General features: G+C 46.0%; 1 pseudogene; it reads right to left on the reverse strand.

Moving 5' to 3' along the window:
• Nucleotides 1-950: 950 nt before the first annotated feature.
• Nucleotides 951-15844, reverse strand: part of LOC141110159 (indolethylamine N-methyltransferase-like) — a 62124-nt pseudogene continuing 47230 nt past the window's right edge.

Consider the following 15844-nt stretch of genomic DNA (forward strand, 5'->3'; position numbering starts at 1 on the left):
CCACCTATCAGAGCCCATCAGTGCCACCTATCAGTGCCCATCAGTGCCACCAATCAGGGGAGTCTCATCAGTGTCCACCAGTGCTACCTATTAGTTCCCATCTGTGCCACCTATTAATGCACATCAGTACCATCTATCAGTGCCCATCAGTGCCGCCTCATCAGTGCCCATCAGTGCAGCATAATAATGGCCATCAGTGAAGGAGAAAAAGTTTGCCAAATTCTATAACTAACTATGAAAAAAAAAATCTTTTTGAAAAATGTTCGGTCTTTTTTCGTTTGTTTACAAAAAAATTAAAAACCCAGTGGTGATTAAATACCACCAAAAGACTCTATATGAAAAAAATGATAAAAAAGCTATATGGGTAAAGTGTAGCATGACCGCTCTGAATTGTCAATCGAATTGTCATTCAAAGTGTGACAGCACTGAAAGCTGGAAATTGTCCTGGGCAGGAAGGGGGTAAAAGTGCCCAGTAAGCAAGTGGTTAAATGGAACACAACCCAAATAGTGGGGAAATATAGCTGCCATCCAGGACCCATCCCTGCCATCTTGTACAACACTTATCAATTTAATCTCTTCTATATTTTTTCTCCTCACAAACTTTTAATAATGTTTAGGTATTGAACCTGATAATGTTAATTGTTTATGTTTTTTAATATATTGCCCATATACTGTATCTGATATTGTATTTTTATATATTCTTTATCTATATTCTGACGAAAGGCACACAGTAAATGTCCTGAAATGTGTTGGTTATCAATAAATAGATAAAAAGATATATTGTATACATAAAAGGTTTACAATATTGCTCCAAGACAAGTCAACACACATTTATATTGTGAATGACCTTTATTAAGATAGTGATATTTGTTAACACAATTTAACACAGATTGATGCAAAATAACATTGCTGACTTTAGCGCAGCTGCTGTGATTTCTGACTGCCATAAAAACCCGGAGGGCAACATAATTCTATTTGGCTCGATTTGGCTCCAGATTAATGTTATTGGCTCAAATCATCTACTCCCCTTTGCGTCCAACAATGAATAGAACAGCTTTATAATCAGTGAAATCGCTGACATTGCATCTCCTCTTCACTGTATAGTAATCAATTACTAAACCCAGCTTACCAAAGGCGTTTTTCACAAACTCCTCATTACATTTAAAACAATGGAACCGTTCTGCTCCAGCAAACCAGTAAGTTGTATCTAATGCCGCAATAAGTAACAGTTGGCCTCCGGGTTTTAGCAGCTTTATTGTCTTCTCCAGATTCTTCATGTATTCATCTTCATTTTTACTGATCATTTCCAGTATTGATACACTGATAACTCAATCAGCAAGTGGTAGTAGCACCGGGGAAGTTACGTTTTCCTGTTCAAAATCACATTTCAAAATTTGCTTGATGGATGACCTTAGGCGCATTTCTGTCTCCTGAAGTTGATCTCTGAAAGAAAAAAAAACATAACATGGACATTACAGGAAATATTTCAATATACATTGATATGGTTTGATTGTAAACTTCCGGTTCTGGCACCACATGGAATAGCTGCTCCTCTCCTCGGCTCCCGCAGCATGTACCCCAAATCGGCCTGAAAATTCAGCCTGAGCCGCCCCAAACACCCACAGGCACCTCCGGGTAACTGCCGCCTACACATGGACCGGTTTGTGGACAAAACCGGTGCCCGATCGCACACAGCCCTGACGGCGCCGCCGGCCCAGCCACAAATTGGGGCCCCAGTTTTGGCCTTCACGGAGCCTCCTGTTCAATTACAGCCGGCCAAAATGGAGGTAAGCGGCTGCTCGGTCCCTCAAGCCTTCTTACATGCCTCATCCTTACATGCCTCCTCCCCACTAGGGATGAGCTTCGAGTTCGAGTCGAACACATGTTCGACTCGAACATTGGCTGTTCGCAAGTTCGCCGAACAGCGAACAATTTGGGGTGTTCGCGGCAAATTCGAATGCCGCGGAACACCCTTTAAAAGTCTATGGGAGATATGAAAAGTGCTAATTTTAAAGGCTTATATGCAAGTTATTGTCATAAAAAGTGTTTAGGGACCTGGGTCTTGCCCCAGGGGACATGGATCAATGCAAAAAAAAAGTTTTAAAAACGGCTGTTTTTTCAGGAGCAGTGATTTTAATAATGCTTAAAGTCAAACAATAAAAGTGTAATATCCCTTTTTAATTTCATAGCTGGGGGGGTGTCTATAGTATGCCTGTAAAGGGGCACATGTTTCCCGTGTTTAGAACAGTCTGACAGCAAAATGATATTTCAAAGGAAAAAAGCCATTTAAAACTACTCGCGGCTATTGCATTGCCGGTCCGACAATACACATAGAAGTTCATTGATAAAACGGCATGGGAATTCCCCACAGGGGAACCCGTACCAAAATTTTAAAAAAAATGACGTGGGGGTCCCCCTAAATTCCATACCAGGCCCTTCAGGTCTGGTATGGATATTAAGGGGAACCCCGGCCAAAAAAAAAAATGACGTGGGGGTCCCCCTAAATTCCATACCAAGCCCTTCAGGTCTGGTATGGATATTAAGGGGAACCCCAGCCAAAATTTAAAAAAAAAATGGCGTGGGTCCCCCTCAAAATCTATACCAGACCCTTCAGGTCTGGTATGGATTTTAAAGGGCACCCTGCGCCAAAATTTAAAAAAAAATGGTGTGGGGTCCCCCCAAAAATCCATACCAGACCCTTATCCGAGCACACAACCTGGCAGGCTGCAGGAAAAGAGGGGGGGGACGAGAGAGCACCCCCCCTCCTGAACCGTACCAGGCCACATGCCCTCAACATTGGGTAGCCCCCAAAACACCTTGTCCCCATGTTGATGAGGACAAGGGCCTCATCCCCACAACCCTGGCCGGTGGTTGTGGGGGTCTGCGGGCGGGGGGCTTATCGGAATATGGAAGCCCCCTTTAACAAGGGGACCCCCAGATCTCGGCCCTCCCCTGTGTGAAATGGTAAGGGGGTACGAAAGTACCCCTACCATTTCACTAAAAAACTGTCAAAAATGTTCAAAATGACAAGAGACAGTTTTTGACAATTCCTTTATTTAAATGCTTCTTCTTTCTTCTATCTTCCTTCATCTTCTATCTTCCTTCATCTTCTTCTTCTTCTGGTTCTTCTGGTTCTTCCTCCGGCATTCTCTTCCAGCATCTCCTCCGCGGCATCTTCTATCTTCTTCTCCTTGGGCCGCTCCGCCCCCATTCCATGGGGGAGGCTCCCGCTCTTCTCTTCATCTTCTTCTCTTCTTCATCTTCTTCTTTATCTTCTTCTTTTCTTCTCTTCTTCTCTTCTTCATCTTCTTCTCCGGGCCGCTCCGCATCCATGCTGGCATGGAGGGAGGTTCCTGCTGTGTGACGGCGTCTCCTCTTCTGACGGTTCTTAAATAATGGGGGGCGTGGCCACCCAGTGACCCCGCCCCCTCTGACGCACAGGACACGACGGGACTTCCCTGTGGCATTCCCCGTGATGTCACAGGGAAGTCCCGTCAAGTCACCGTGCGTCAGAGGGGGGGTCACCGGGTGGCCCCGCCCCCCATTATTTAAGAACCACCTGACGAGGAGACACCGTCACACAGCGGGAGCCTCCCTCCATGCCAGCATGGATGCGGAGCGGCCTGAAGAAGAAAATGAAGAAGAGAAGAAGATGAAGCAGAGAAGAAGATGAAGAAGAAGATGAAGAAGAGAAGAAGATGAAGAGAAGAGCGGGAGCCTCCCCCCATGCCATGGGTGCGGAGCGGCCCAAGGAGAAGAAGATAGAAGATGCCGCAGAGGAGATGCTGGATGAGAACGCCGGAGGAAGAACCGGAAGAGCCAGAAGAACCTGAAGAAGAAGATGAAGGAAGATAGAAGAAAGAAGAAGCATTTAAATAAAGGAATTGTCAAAAACTGTCTCTTGTCATTTTTAACATTATTGACAGTTTTTTAGTCAAATGGTAGGGGTACTTTTGTACCCCCTTACCATTTCATACAGGGGGGGCCTGGGATCTGAGGGTCCCCTTGTTAAAGGGGGCTTCTAGATTCTGATAAGCCCCCCGCCCGCAGACCCCCACAACCACCGCCCAGGGTTGTGGGGATGAGGCCCTTGTCCTCATCAACATGGGGACAAGGTGTTTTGGGGGGCTACCCCAAAGCACCCTCCCAATGTTGAGAGCATGTGGCCTGGTACGGTTCAGGAGGGAGGGCGCTCTCTCGTCCCCCCCTCTTTTCCTGCGGCCTGCCTGGTTGCGTGCTCAGATAGGGGTCTGGTATGGATTTTTGGGGGGACCCCACGCCGTTTTTTGGGGGTTTTTTGGCGCAGGGTTCCCCTTAAAATGCATACCAGACCTGAAGGGTCTGGTATGGAATTTAGGGGGACCCCCACGTCATTTTTTTTTTAATTTTGGCCGGGGTTCTCCTTAATATCCATACCAGACCTGAAGGGCCTGGTATGGAATTTAGGGGGACCCCCACGTCATTTTTTTTTTAAATTTTGGTTCGGGGTTCTCCTGTGGGGAATTCCCATGCCGTTTTTATCAATGAACTTCTATGTGTTTTGTCAGACCGGCAATGCAATAGCCGCGAGTAGTTTTAAATGGCTTTGTTCCTTTGAAATGTCATTTTGCTGTCAGACTATTCTAAACACGGAAACATGCACCCCTTTACAAGCATACTATAGACACCCCCCAGCTACGAAATTTAAAGGGATATTACACTTTTATTGTTTGACTTTAAGCATTATTAAAATCACTGCTCCTGAAAAAACGGCCGTTTTTAAAACTTTTTTTTGCATTGATCCATGTCCCCTGGGGCAGGACCCAGGTCCCCAAACACTTTTTATGACAATAACTTGCATATAAGCCTTTAAAATTAGCACTTTTGATTATTCATGTTCGTGTCCCATAGACTTTAACGGTGTTCGCATGTTTGAACAAACTTTTTTCCTGTTCGCATGTTCTGGTGCGAACCGAACAGGGGGGTGTTCGTCTCATCCCTTCTCCCCACACACCTCCGCTACACAGGCCATCTCTCCACAGGCCTCTGCTCCATTACTCACAGGAGACAACAGCACGGAGCGCATAGCACAGGCTTTGGCAGCTCTGTTATCCCCCATGATTGCTGCCTTTGTGGAGAAAGCAGTGAACGCAGGGATGAAACAAATCAAGTCCCAGCTAGGGGAGCACACCACCAGACTAAATGATTTAGAGCACCGCTTATCTGGCATGGAAGAGGAGCTCTACCAGGCTCAGGCCACTGAACAAATGCAGGATAAGACCAATCAATACATCATCCAAAAATCGGACGATTTAGAGAATAGGTTCAGAAGGAGCAACCTGCGATTCGTGGGTGTCCCAGAATCACTCCAAACGCAGGCTCTCTCTGAATTCTGCACCAGGCACATCCCTGAAGCACTAGGTCTTCCCCCTTACATGACCCCAGGCAGCCGAGCATACTCTTCTCGCTATATAGGGTGCTCTTATGCCACTCCAATAGGGTCCTGTATTGGGAGCTGATCTACATAGTGACCCCATGCGGAAAAAAGAGAAGTTCACATGATTGATTGTTATGTTCTTTTTTCAAGTTTCCCCCTCCTACCTCTATTCCCCCCCTTCTCCAAAAGCCCGGGGCCCATGCAATACCCCAGACTCCCCTCCACTACGCTACTACCACGAGACCAGAACCTATCCTCCTCCTGATATAAAAACTACTTCACATAACCACCTGCACAGTGATAAATCTACAACAGTGGCACAAGTCCTTCTTTCTGCCCCCCAATATGAAAATAGTCTCCTGGAACGTAAAAGGCCTTAGATCCCCTAACAAGAGAATGAAGATCCTCAGACATCTTAAAAGATTTAAAACTGACATCACCCTATTCCAGGAATCTCACTTATTATCCAAAGACTTCCACCGTATGAAAAAGCTATGGGTGGGCATGGTCATAGGCTCAGATGCTGTTGGACGTAAAGCAGGAGTTCTTCTGCTGATACACAAAAATCTCCCCTGCACAGTCCTATCCGTCAAAGTAGACACCCAGGGACGTCTTCTATCAGCACATATCCAAATAGGTTCCAAGGACCTAGTAATATCTAATGTTTACGCCCCTAATAATCACAACAAATAGTTCTATAGCAAACTCTCTACATGGCTACTTAGCAACACACACCTTCCACACTTAATTGGAGGAGACTTCAATGATATTCTCCATCAGACTGATGACAGATCACCACCCAAACGCCCCAGGGCAGGATCTGATCCTACCACCCCTACGTATTTCGCATCCTCTATGGATTCCCTACACTTCCAAGACCTTTGGCGACTCTCACACCCAGTTGACAGGGAATTCACCTTTTTCTCTAATCCCCACCAGGTCCTCACCAGGATCGACTACTTCTTTGGTTCCGACAACCTAGTCCCTATGCTGTCCGGGGCAACCATACATGACATTGCCATCTCTGACCATGATCCTATCGAGGTGGCACTCGATAACCTAGATCTACCTCCCCACCCAAAATCTAGCGATTCCCTTCCTACCTACACAATAACACTGATTTCCAACAGTTCATGGAGAAAGCTTGGTCTGAATATTCCGAGGCTAACGCACCCCACATTGGTGATTCGAATCTCTTCTGGGATGCCGGAAAAGCATACCTTAGGGGACGGATCATCTCCTATGCCACCTCCTTTAAACGGAACACTTTAACAAACTACAAATTAGCCAGCGCATGACTACATCAGGCATAACGCTTCCTGATCACCAAGGACTCCTCTGACAGTAGAAACGAATGGCAGGCAGCCAAGAAGGCTTTCGATTCATGGGCAGACACCCTTGAATTAACCAAAAAAGCACACTTGGACACCACTCTTCATAAATTCGGAAATAAAGCAGCCAAACTTTTAGCCAGACTCTGCAAGGGCCCCTTCCGCCTGACCCATATTACCCATATTAGACACCATCGGCAACATATACTCCATACCGCAAACAATAAACAATACCATGCTCAAATACTACTCAGCTTTATACACCCCTGATCCCATAGATAAACAAATAGCACATTCTACAGAAAATTGACATGCCCAAAATCCCTCCCCTACAACTAGAAGCTCTCAATGCTCCCATCTCTCTCTCCGAATTCTCAACCACCATCCGCAACCTAACTCCCTCCAACGCCCCTGGCCCTGACGGATTCACTAGTGAATTCTACAAAACTCTACAAAATATCACAGAACCCACTCTTCACATGGTATACAATGGTATATGGTCCGGCAGGCCTTTATTAAATTACTCTCTAAGAAAGGTAAAGACCCCCTAGGACCCAGGCTCCTATAGACCAATTTCACTGCTGAATCTAGATGTCAAAATCTTATCTAAGATCATTGCCACTAGACTCACTGCTATCATCCCCTCACTGATTCACCCTGCCCAATCTGGCAGGACCACTACCCTGAACATACACAAAGTCATGTTGGCCTTAGAACACGCTAAACATAACCCAAGCGGAGACTACGCCATCATCACGTTAGATGCGGTAGAAAGCCTTCTATAATGTCAGCTTCGAATGGCTCTCCTTGGCCATGTCAAAAATGGTATTCACAGGCCCCTTCTGCCATCTTATCAACACCATGTATACAGCCCCTGCAGCTAGGCTGGTGGCGGCAGGCCTACTTACAGAGAACTTCCGCCTCCACAAAGGTACGCGGCAAGGCTGTCCACTGTCCCCGCTCCTTTTCAACATTGCACTTGAACCTTTATCCAGATATCTAGCCCAGTCATCCCCACTACATGGCATCAAAATTGATAAACACAACTTAAGCACCTCCCTTTTTGCGGATGATGTCCTTATATTCTCATCCGACCCCTCCTCCAACATGTCCACTATCAAAAAGATTTTCGATGAATTTAGATCCTACTCAGGCCTACGTATCAATTATAGCAAGAGCGAAATCCTTCCTATAGGTACCCTCTCCAATCAACCCTGGGCCCAACACTCCATCTTTTCAGTAGCCAAATCCCACATCACCTATCTAGGAATCAAAATAGGGAAACTACCCTCCTCTTTACACCACCTCAGTTACCCCCCACTGATCACTAAAATATCTCAGGAACTAGCTAACTGGATGGATCTGCCCCTCTCGCTCCTGGGAAGATGTCATCTAGTAAAAATGGTTCGTTTTGCAAGACTGCTATACCCGATGCAAACTATTCCTCAACTTTTGCAACACAAAGATATCAAACTTCTAAATTCAGCCATTTCAAAATTCCTATGGCAAAACAAAAGACCAAGTATAGCCTTGAAAACATTACATCTTCCCGGACACAAAGGGGGAATTATTCTCCCAAATGTTAGGACTTATAACTTGGCATGTTTATTAAGAACTAGCCTGGACTGGATAACACGATCCTCCCGCTATTCCAACTATCACATGGAAACTGAAATGGCTCACCCCTACTCCTTAGTAGCCCTTCTCCACTGCAAATGGAAATCAGTCCCCCCTCCGTACCAACACAACCTCCTCCTGAGAGACACAGCTATAGCCTGGAGAGAAGTCAGGAAACTCCTCAAGCTGTCTCCTTTCATGTCTAGCCACCTACCAATTCAAGGGAATCCTAGTTTCCCCCCTGAACTTGACCACCCCTTCATTGACTGGCAGGAAAAAGGCCTCACAAAATTTTCTTCCCTATGTGACACGGAATCAGGACATCCTCTTCCCTTCTCAACCATTGCGGAATCTTTTTCTCTTCCCCAAGCCCATGCTTTCCACTATGGTCAATGCATTGCATTCTTAAAGGCCGCATGCAAAGAGAGAAACAAGAGGTTTAAACCTAACATTACAGACCAAATGCTCCTGGACGGCTCATATAAAATCTCTGACATCTACCAACCTCTTCTACGAGAGACCATTCCCCCTTTGTCATCCTCATCTGTAGCCAACTGGAAAAAAGACTTCCCGGATCCGGAAATTACCCTACTAAAGTTACCTGAGGACCCGCTGCTGCTCATCTTTGGTCACTGGGACCCCCAACTGCTGCCATGGTCTCAAATTACCAATAAGAATACCAGTGGAATCTCCAATGAGCCCCCCTCTCACAAGGACTGGTCTTTGATCTGCCTCCTACTTGCACTGAGAATTATATTGAAACGCTAGACTTCATCTCAACCTCCTACCATCGCTAAAATCAAACGAGAGCTCCTTCTACTATTTAAGGACTGACTTAACACCGATTTCAAACATGACAAATCCTGCTCTCGCTTCTTTTCCAGATGGCAAACCTTTATGCTTTCAGCACTCTCTCCAGAAGAACTAGCCAACCTCAATCAATTTACGTTCTCATATTACAGAACTTTACCTTCAAATCTAGGAGACACAGACCCTCCCAATGGAAAACCCACAACCAATGGTCTTTAGCTCCATCCAGTTTCGGCCTCCACAGTTTTGTCTCTCCACAGGCTATCTACGAAGTTAACACTACCTATTATACCTCCATCCCCTTTTACTCCACCCCAACCACCCCTCCCACTTCCAGTTGTTCCCCCTCACTTCCTCCTGCAAACATAGGGGTTTACTGTTAAGAGATAATGTAAGCAGATCCATCCAGGTATCTTCTTTTGTTGACAATTTTTGCCCGGTTGTGCTATGTACATCTCCTTTAAATATCTCACCCTGGTATGTATGGCTACAACCCCTAGATCGTTACCTTGCTCTCAAAAAATATTCTGTAAACTGTAAAATGTCCTTACAAATGTTTTTTTTTTGTTTGTTTGTCAATATTTTTGTTTTTTATATCTCAATAAAAACTTTTTGAAAAAAAAAAATAAAATTGTCATACTAGTGTAGCACTACCCCTGTAGGATTTGCTAATGGCAGGGTTCCCCATTACTGCACAGCCAGTCACACAGCATCTCCTTCTTGTAGCCAGACACAGTGATCAGACCTTTGGCTTGTGTTTTTGTTGTTTTATTAGGGGATGATAACTTAAATGGGGTAAGGGCAGGGCCGACTTAATAGCATCATGGGCCCCTGAGCAAAGTAATGCTCTGGGGCCCCTACCAGCTTGCCCCAATTTATGCACCTACTTTCAAGAAATAAAGTATAAATAGTTGATAGAATTAAACATAGATTCATTAGTACTTTCAATAAAATAAATTTTACAAAAAGAAAACATTCCATAAATCAAAGACTAATCAACACAAAGGGCACAGTACAGGAGGGGTCAGGAGGGCACAATACTGGGATCAGGAAGGCACAGTATAGGTTCTGGGATGCTTCCTGGGACACGGCCATCTCGGGACAGTTTAGTAAAAAGCATGAATGTCCCAGACAGTTGGTAAATATGATGTAATGTAAGATTATTGCGGGGCCCTATGCACCTGGGGCCCCTGGGCAGTGCCCAGGAGTGCCCTTGCATTAAGATGACCCTGGTTAAGGGATTATGGGATACCCAACTTGAAAATGTCCAACAATTAAAACCAGGGACAACTAAAACCAGAGACCTCCTTATTTACATATTCCTCTTCTTCCTTCCACCTGCACAAACTTGGTTCCATTGTACATCTCCTGCTGGTTTATTCCTGGGGGAACTAACAGTCCCTAGTTAGTTCAGCAATAGCCCATTACAGGCTAGGAACAGTCCCTTGGTAAATTTGCAATGTGGAGTGAACAGCATCTCACACAACCTTCTGCCTCTATGTAGACAGTTCTACTGCTTGCAGTAATGCTAGCTCACCTGGCTGCCACCAGCCCACCTGGTTGCTTTCTCTTCCCACTCCTGTAATGGGATCCTTCCAGGTCAGCCTCCCGAGCTCCAGTCCGAGGTAAAACCCCTCCTGGCAGGGGTCCCTCAAGGGTCACGACAAACTCTCTTCAACACTGCTTGTCCTTCTGCCACTTAACTCCTCTGCTGGCATGGCTCATTAGTTCCCTGACAGGCCCCCAACCTGGGGATTGGCTAAGGACCCCTAAATATTCAAAGCAAACCCTCCTAGCTTTCGTATACTATCTTCCAGAATATTCTCCAACATTCTATAAACAGAGTGGGGGCATCAGAGAGCTGCTATGAGTCATCCAGCCCTGGCCTCTAATAACCCTGACCTAGATCCAGTGACTCAGGTTTATCCCTGGGCTAGACTATAGTTTGCCTAATCTCCCTTCTAGTAGCACACACTGGAGGGTGCTGCACTAGGATTTTTAAATTGAATTACATTGCAGTCAATAGGAGGTCACAATTTATGTTTAATTACATTAGGTCCTCTGGGGGGTGCTTGACAAGCTATTGTCACTGAAATAACATGTTTGTGTTTGCTTGTTGTTCCTTGAACTGGTAAGACAATGGGGTTGGTTTACTAAAGGCAAAAAGGCTGTTGACTTTGAAAGTGAAGTTGAACTTTGCAAGGGTATTTTCCCAGAGCTTAGTGAATGAGGTGGTTTCACTTTGCAAACAATATAAAATCAAGAAAGTGAAAAAAATAGGATTTTTTATAACAGCTTACCTGTAAAATCCTTTTCTTTTGATGTACATCATGGGACACAGAGCCTCAGTAATTACTGATGGGTTATATAGGGTATCACTAGGTGATTGGACACTGGTCACACCCTAAACAGGAAGTTCAACCCCCTATATAATCCCTCCCCTTGCAGGGATACCTCAGTTTTGTAGCCAAGCAATATAAGTGTATTAGAAGAGGGGCAGGACCTCTGTGTCCCGTGATGTACATCAAAAGAAAAGGATTTTACAGGTAAGCTGTTATAAAAAATCATATTTTCTTTCTCGTACATCACGGGACACAGAGCCTCAGTAATTACTGATGGGATGTCCCAGAGCAATGCTATCTGAGGGGAGGGGAACCACAACCAAGTAGAGTGTAATCAGACCTGAGGACCTTGTACCGCTGCCTGCAGCACACTACGCCCAAAGGCGATATCCTCATGCCTTCTCACATCCACCTGATAAAATCTGGTGAATGTATGAACTGAAGACCAGGTTGCGGCCTTGCAGATTTGAGCCATAGAGGCCCAGCGATGCACCGCCCAAGAAGCACCAATAGCCCCTGTGGAATGTGCCTTGATCTGAAATGGAGGAATCTTCTGTTTCAAACCGTAAGCTTGAATAATCATCTGTCGAATCCATTTAGAAATGGCAGATCTTGACGCTGCCTGTCCTCTATTGGGACCTTCTGGCAGCACAAACAAAACATCCGTTTTGCGCACTTGAGCAGTTGCTTCCAGATAAGCTTTGACTGCTCTTACTACATCCAAAGAATGGACCTTTCTTCCGAGAACAGGGATCAGGAAAAAAGGAAGGCAGAACAATGTCTGGGTTTAGATGAAAATCTGAAACCACCTTCGGTAAACAACTAGGATGAGGGCGCAATACCACTCTATCTTTGTGTACAATCAAATAAGGCTCTTTTACAGGAAAGAGCTGCTAATTCAGATACTCTTCTAGCAGAAGAGATGGCTACCAGAAAAATTAACTTTCTTGTCAACAAGACCAAGGGAATCTGATGTATTGGTTCAAAAGGCTGTTTCTGTAACACAGACAGAACCAAATTCAAGTCCCAGGGGTTTAGGGGCGCCTTAACCGGAGGATTAAGACGCGTCACCCCCGGCATAAAGTTTCGGACCAAAGAATGTGAAGCAAGTGGCCGTTGAAATAATACTGATGAGGCCGAGACCTGGCCCTTGATGGTTTTCAAGGCCAGCTTCATCTCTAATTCCAATTGTAGAAAATCAAGAATTCTATCAATCACATCTTTTCTGGGATGCCAACCCCTGGATTCACACCAGGATACATAAGCTTTCCAGACTCTATTATAAATTACTCTGGAAGCTGGCTTCCTTGCATTGATCAAGGTAGATATCACAGGACCTGAAAGCCCACGGCTCTTCAGAACGTGAGTTTTAATAGCCAAACCGTTAAATTTAGCGTCTGTAAGGCAGGATGGAACACTGGACCCTGAGATAACAGGTCTGTGTGTGACAGTAGGGTCCACGAGGAACCCACTGCCATCCTTACTATTTCTGCATACCAAGTCCTCCTGGGCCAAGCGGGCGCTAGCAGAAGTACTGACTTTCCTGCCTGATCCTGCGAAGGAGTCATGGCAATAGCAGAATAGGCGGGAATGCATAAACCAGTGAGAACCGATGCTACTGAATCACCAACGCATCTGTCCCGCATGCAAGAGGATCCTTAGCCCTTGCCACAAATCTGTCTATCTTTTTGTTGAATCGGGATGCAAAGAGGTCTACATCTGGAACCCCCCATCTTTGGCATATGGCCCAAAAGACGTCGGGATGCAGAGACCATTCCCCTGGGAGTAACTGCTGGCAACTTAAATAGTCTGCCTGCCAGTTTTCTATCCCTGGAATGAAGACTGCAGATATGCATGGCACCTGCTTCTCTGCCCAGACTAAGATCTGGTTCACCTCTCTTTGAGCAGCTCGGCTCCTGGTGCCTCCCTGATGATTGATATAAGCCACTGCTGTGGCATTGTCAGACTGGATCCTGACTGGGCAACCCTGTAGCCTGAGAGTCCAGGCCTTTAGGGCTAGATATGCCGCACGGATCTTCAGGATGTTGATGGGTAGAGTCCTCTCGGTTTTGGACCATACCCCTTGGACCGCAGACTGTTCCAGAACTGCTTCCCAACCCGAAAGACTGGCATCCATCGTTACCACTGTCCAGGTGACCGGTAGAAAGGATTTCCCTTTCTGCAAGCTTTCGGGTATTAACCACCAATTGAGGCTCTGACGCACTGCATGAGACAGGTGCATTGGAAAATCTAATGCCTGAACCCTCTTGTTCCAGGCCGACAGGATACTGTGTTGCAACAGTCCTGAATGAAACTGAGCATAGGGAACTGCTCGAACGAAGCTACCATCTTTCCCAGCAGCCTCATACAAAGGCAGACAGAAGAACCCTTCTTGGCCCTGACTACCAGAATCAGCTCCCTTAAGGCAGTGATCTTTGCCTGAGGTAAAAATACCTCTTTCCTGGCTTGTATCTATGATCAGACCCAAATACTCTAGTCTTCTTACTGGTTTTAGGAAAGATCTTTCTAGGTTGAGGCTCCAACCTAGGTATTCCAGATACTTGACTGTGGTCCTCAAGTTTCCGTTCAAACAGGCTACCGGTCTATCAAGAGCAGGTCGTCTAGGTATGCTATGACATTTATACTTTGAGCCCTTAATCTGGCCTGAGGAGGAGCCAAGATTTTGTCAACATTTGAGGTGCAGTGGCTAGTCTGAAAGACAGAGCCACAAACTGGAAATGGCGCCCTCCTATCTCGAAGCACAAGAACTGTTGATGAGCAGGAATGCAGATATGCATTTCTGATGTCTATCGGTGCCAGAAATTCTCCTCCCTGCAGGATGGTGACTACTGTCTGAATTGATTCTCTGCGAAAGGACCGAATCCTTAGGAATCGATTCAGATCCCTTAGATCCAGAATGGGTCTGACATCCCCATCTGGCTTTTGGACCCTAAAAGGTTGGAATAGAAGCCCAATCCTTGGTCCTTCGTGGGAACCACCATAATGACCTCTTGCGACAAAAGCGGCTCTAATGCTAGAAGGAGCGACTGCTTTTTCTCTGGATCTCTGGGGACCTTTGATCTGAGGAAAAGAGGAGAGGGAAATCTTGGAACTCCAGTTTGTAACCTAAGGTTACCGTAGAGATTACCCATCTGTCCTGGAAGTCCTCCTGCCAGAGCTTTGAGAACTTTAGCAGTCTTCCCCCCTCTCGAGCGAGCGGGGGCGCCCCTTCAAAAAGAGGCCTTAGTGTCTTGTCTAGTAGACTTCTTCCCCCAGGACTTCCTTTGTCCCTGGGGTTGACTCTTGTTTCTTGACCCAGACGGAGGAGGACATCGTGACTGCCTGGAGGCTGACGCCCCTGGCACTGGGGAAAGAGTCAGTTTGAAAGAGGGTCGCTTACTCCTTTTCTTAACAGGTAAGAGATCCTTTGGATATAATTATCCAAGTCTTCTCCAAACAACCTTGCACCACGAAATGGAAACCCAGCCAGAAGCTTCTTACATGGTGCTTCAGCTGACCAATTCTTCAACCATAAGATTCTACGCATATGCACCAACCCAAGTGAAAAACGAGAGGTTTGCCTGATAGAATCTCTGATGGCGTCAACAGCAAAACATAAGGCCGCTGGAAGGTTAGCCAACCCCTGGGCCTGCTGTTCAGGTAGAACTTTGATGACGTGCTTAACATGGTCTCTTAAGTATTGAGAGACTCCAATCGCTGCTACTGCAGGTTGAGCGACTGAACTTGCTAAGGAGAAAACATCCTTTAACAGGGACTCCATCTTTTTATCCACAGGAGAGGGTTCTTTAACTGATTCAGATACGGGCAACTTAAATGTGGAGCGGACCAATCCAGCGAGGATCTGTACTAAGACCTTCTCCTCCTGGGAAGCCGAAGACCACCTGATTCCTCAGAAGAGGAATCATCCGTCCCATCCCGATCCTCTGAAAGGGATTCTTCTCCTCTATCCCAGCGCTCCTCTGCCTGAGGGTCCTGGGAAACAGAGGAAGACCTAGTGCGTTTTCTTCCACTGAGTGAAGATGCAACTATGGCCATTAATCTTTCCTCTAAACCATTAATGATTGAGGAAAAAACCTCCTATATAATGTATACAGGGGCTAAAGTGCCAGAAGCAGGTGTAGCCCCTGACCCCAATGGCTCTCCCTGGCTAGCCGTCCCTGACCCCTCGGGGGGGATGCTGCAGAAAGGGGGTCCTCAGAACCTGAAGGAGATCCCCTAGAGCCTCTGGTTCTTGGGGTATTTGAACCTCTTCTACCCATAGTTCAAAGCAACAAGGTGAAGGTATCACAAAATGAACACTGCCTGCT

Source organism: Aquarana catesbeiana, linkage group LG10 (genome assembly GCF_042186555.1).
Source record: "Aquarana catesbeiana isolate 2022-GZ linkage group LG10, ASM4218655v1, whole genome shotgun sequence".
Lineage (NCBI taxonomy): Eukaryota > Metazoa > Chordata > Amphibia > Anura > Ranidae > Aquarana > Aquarana catesbeiana.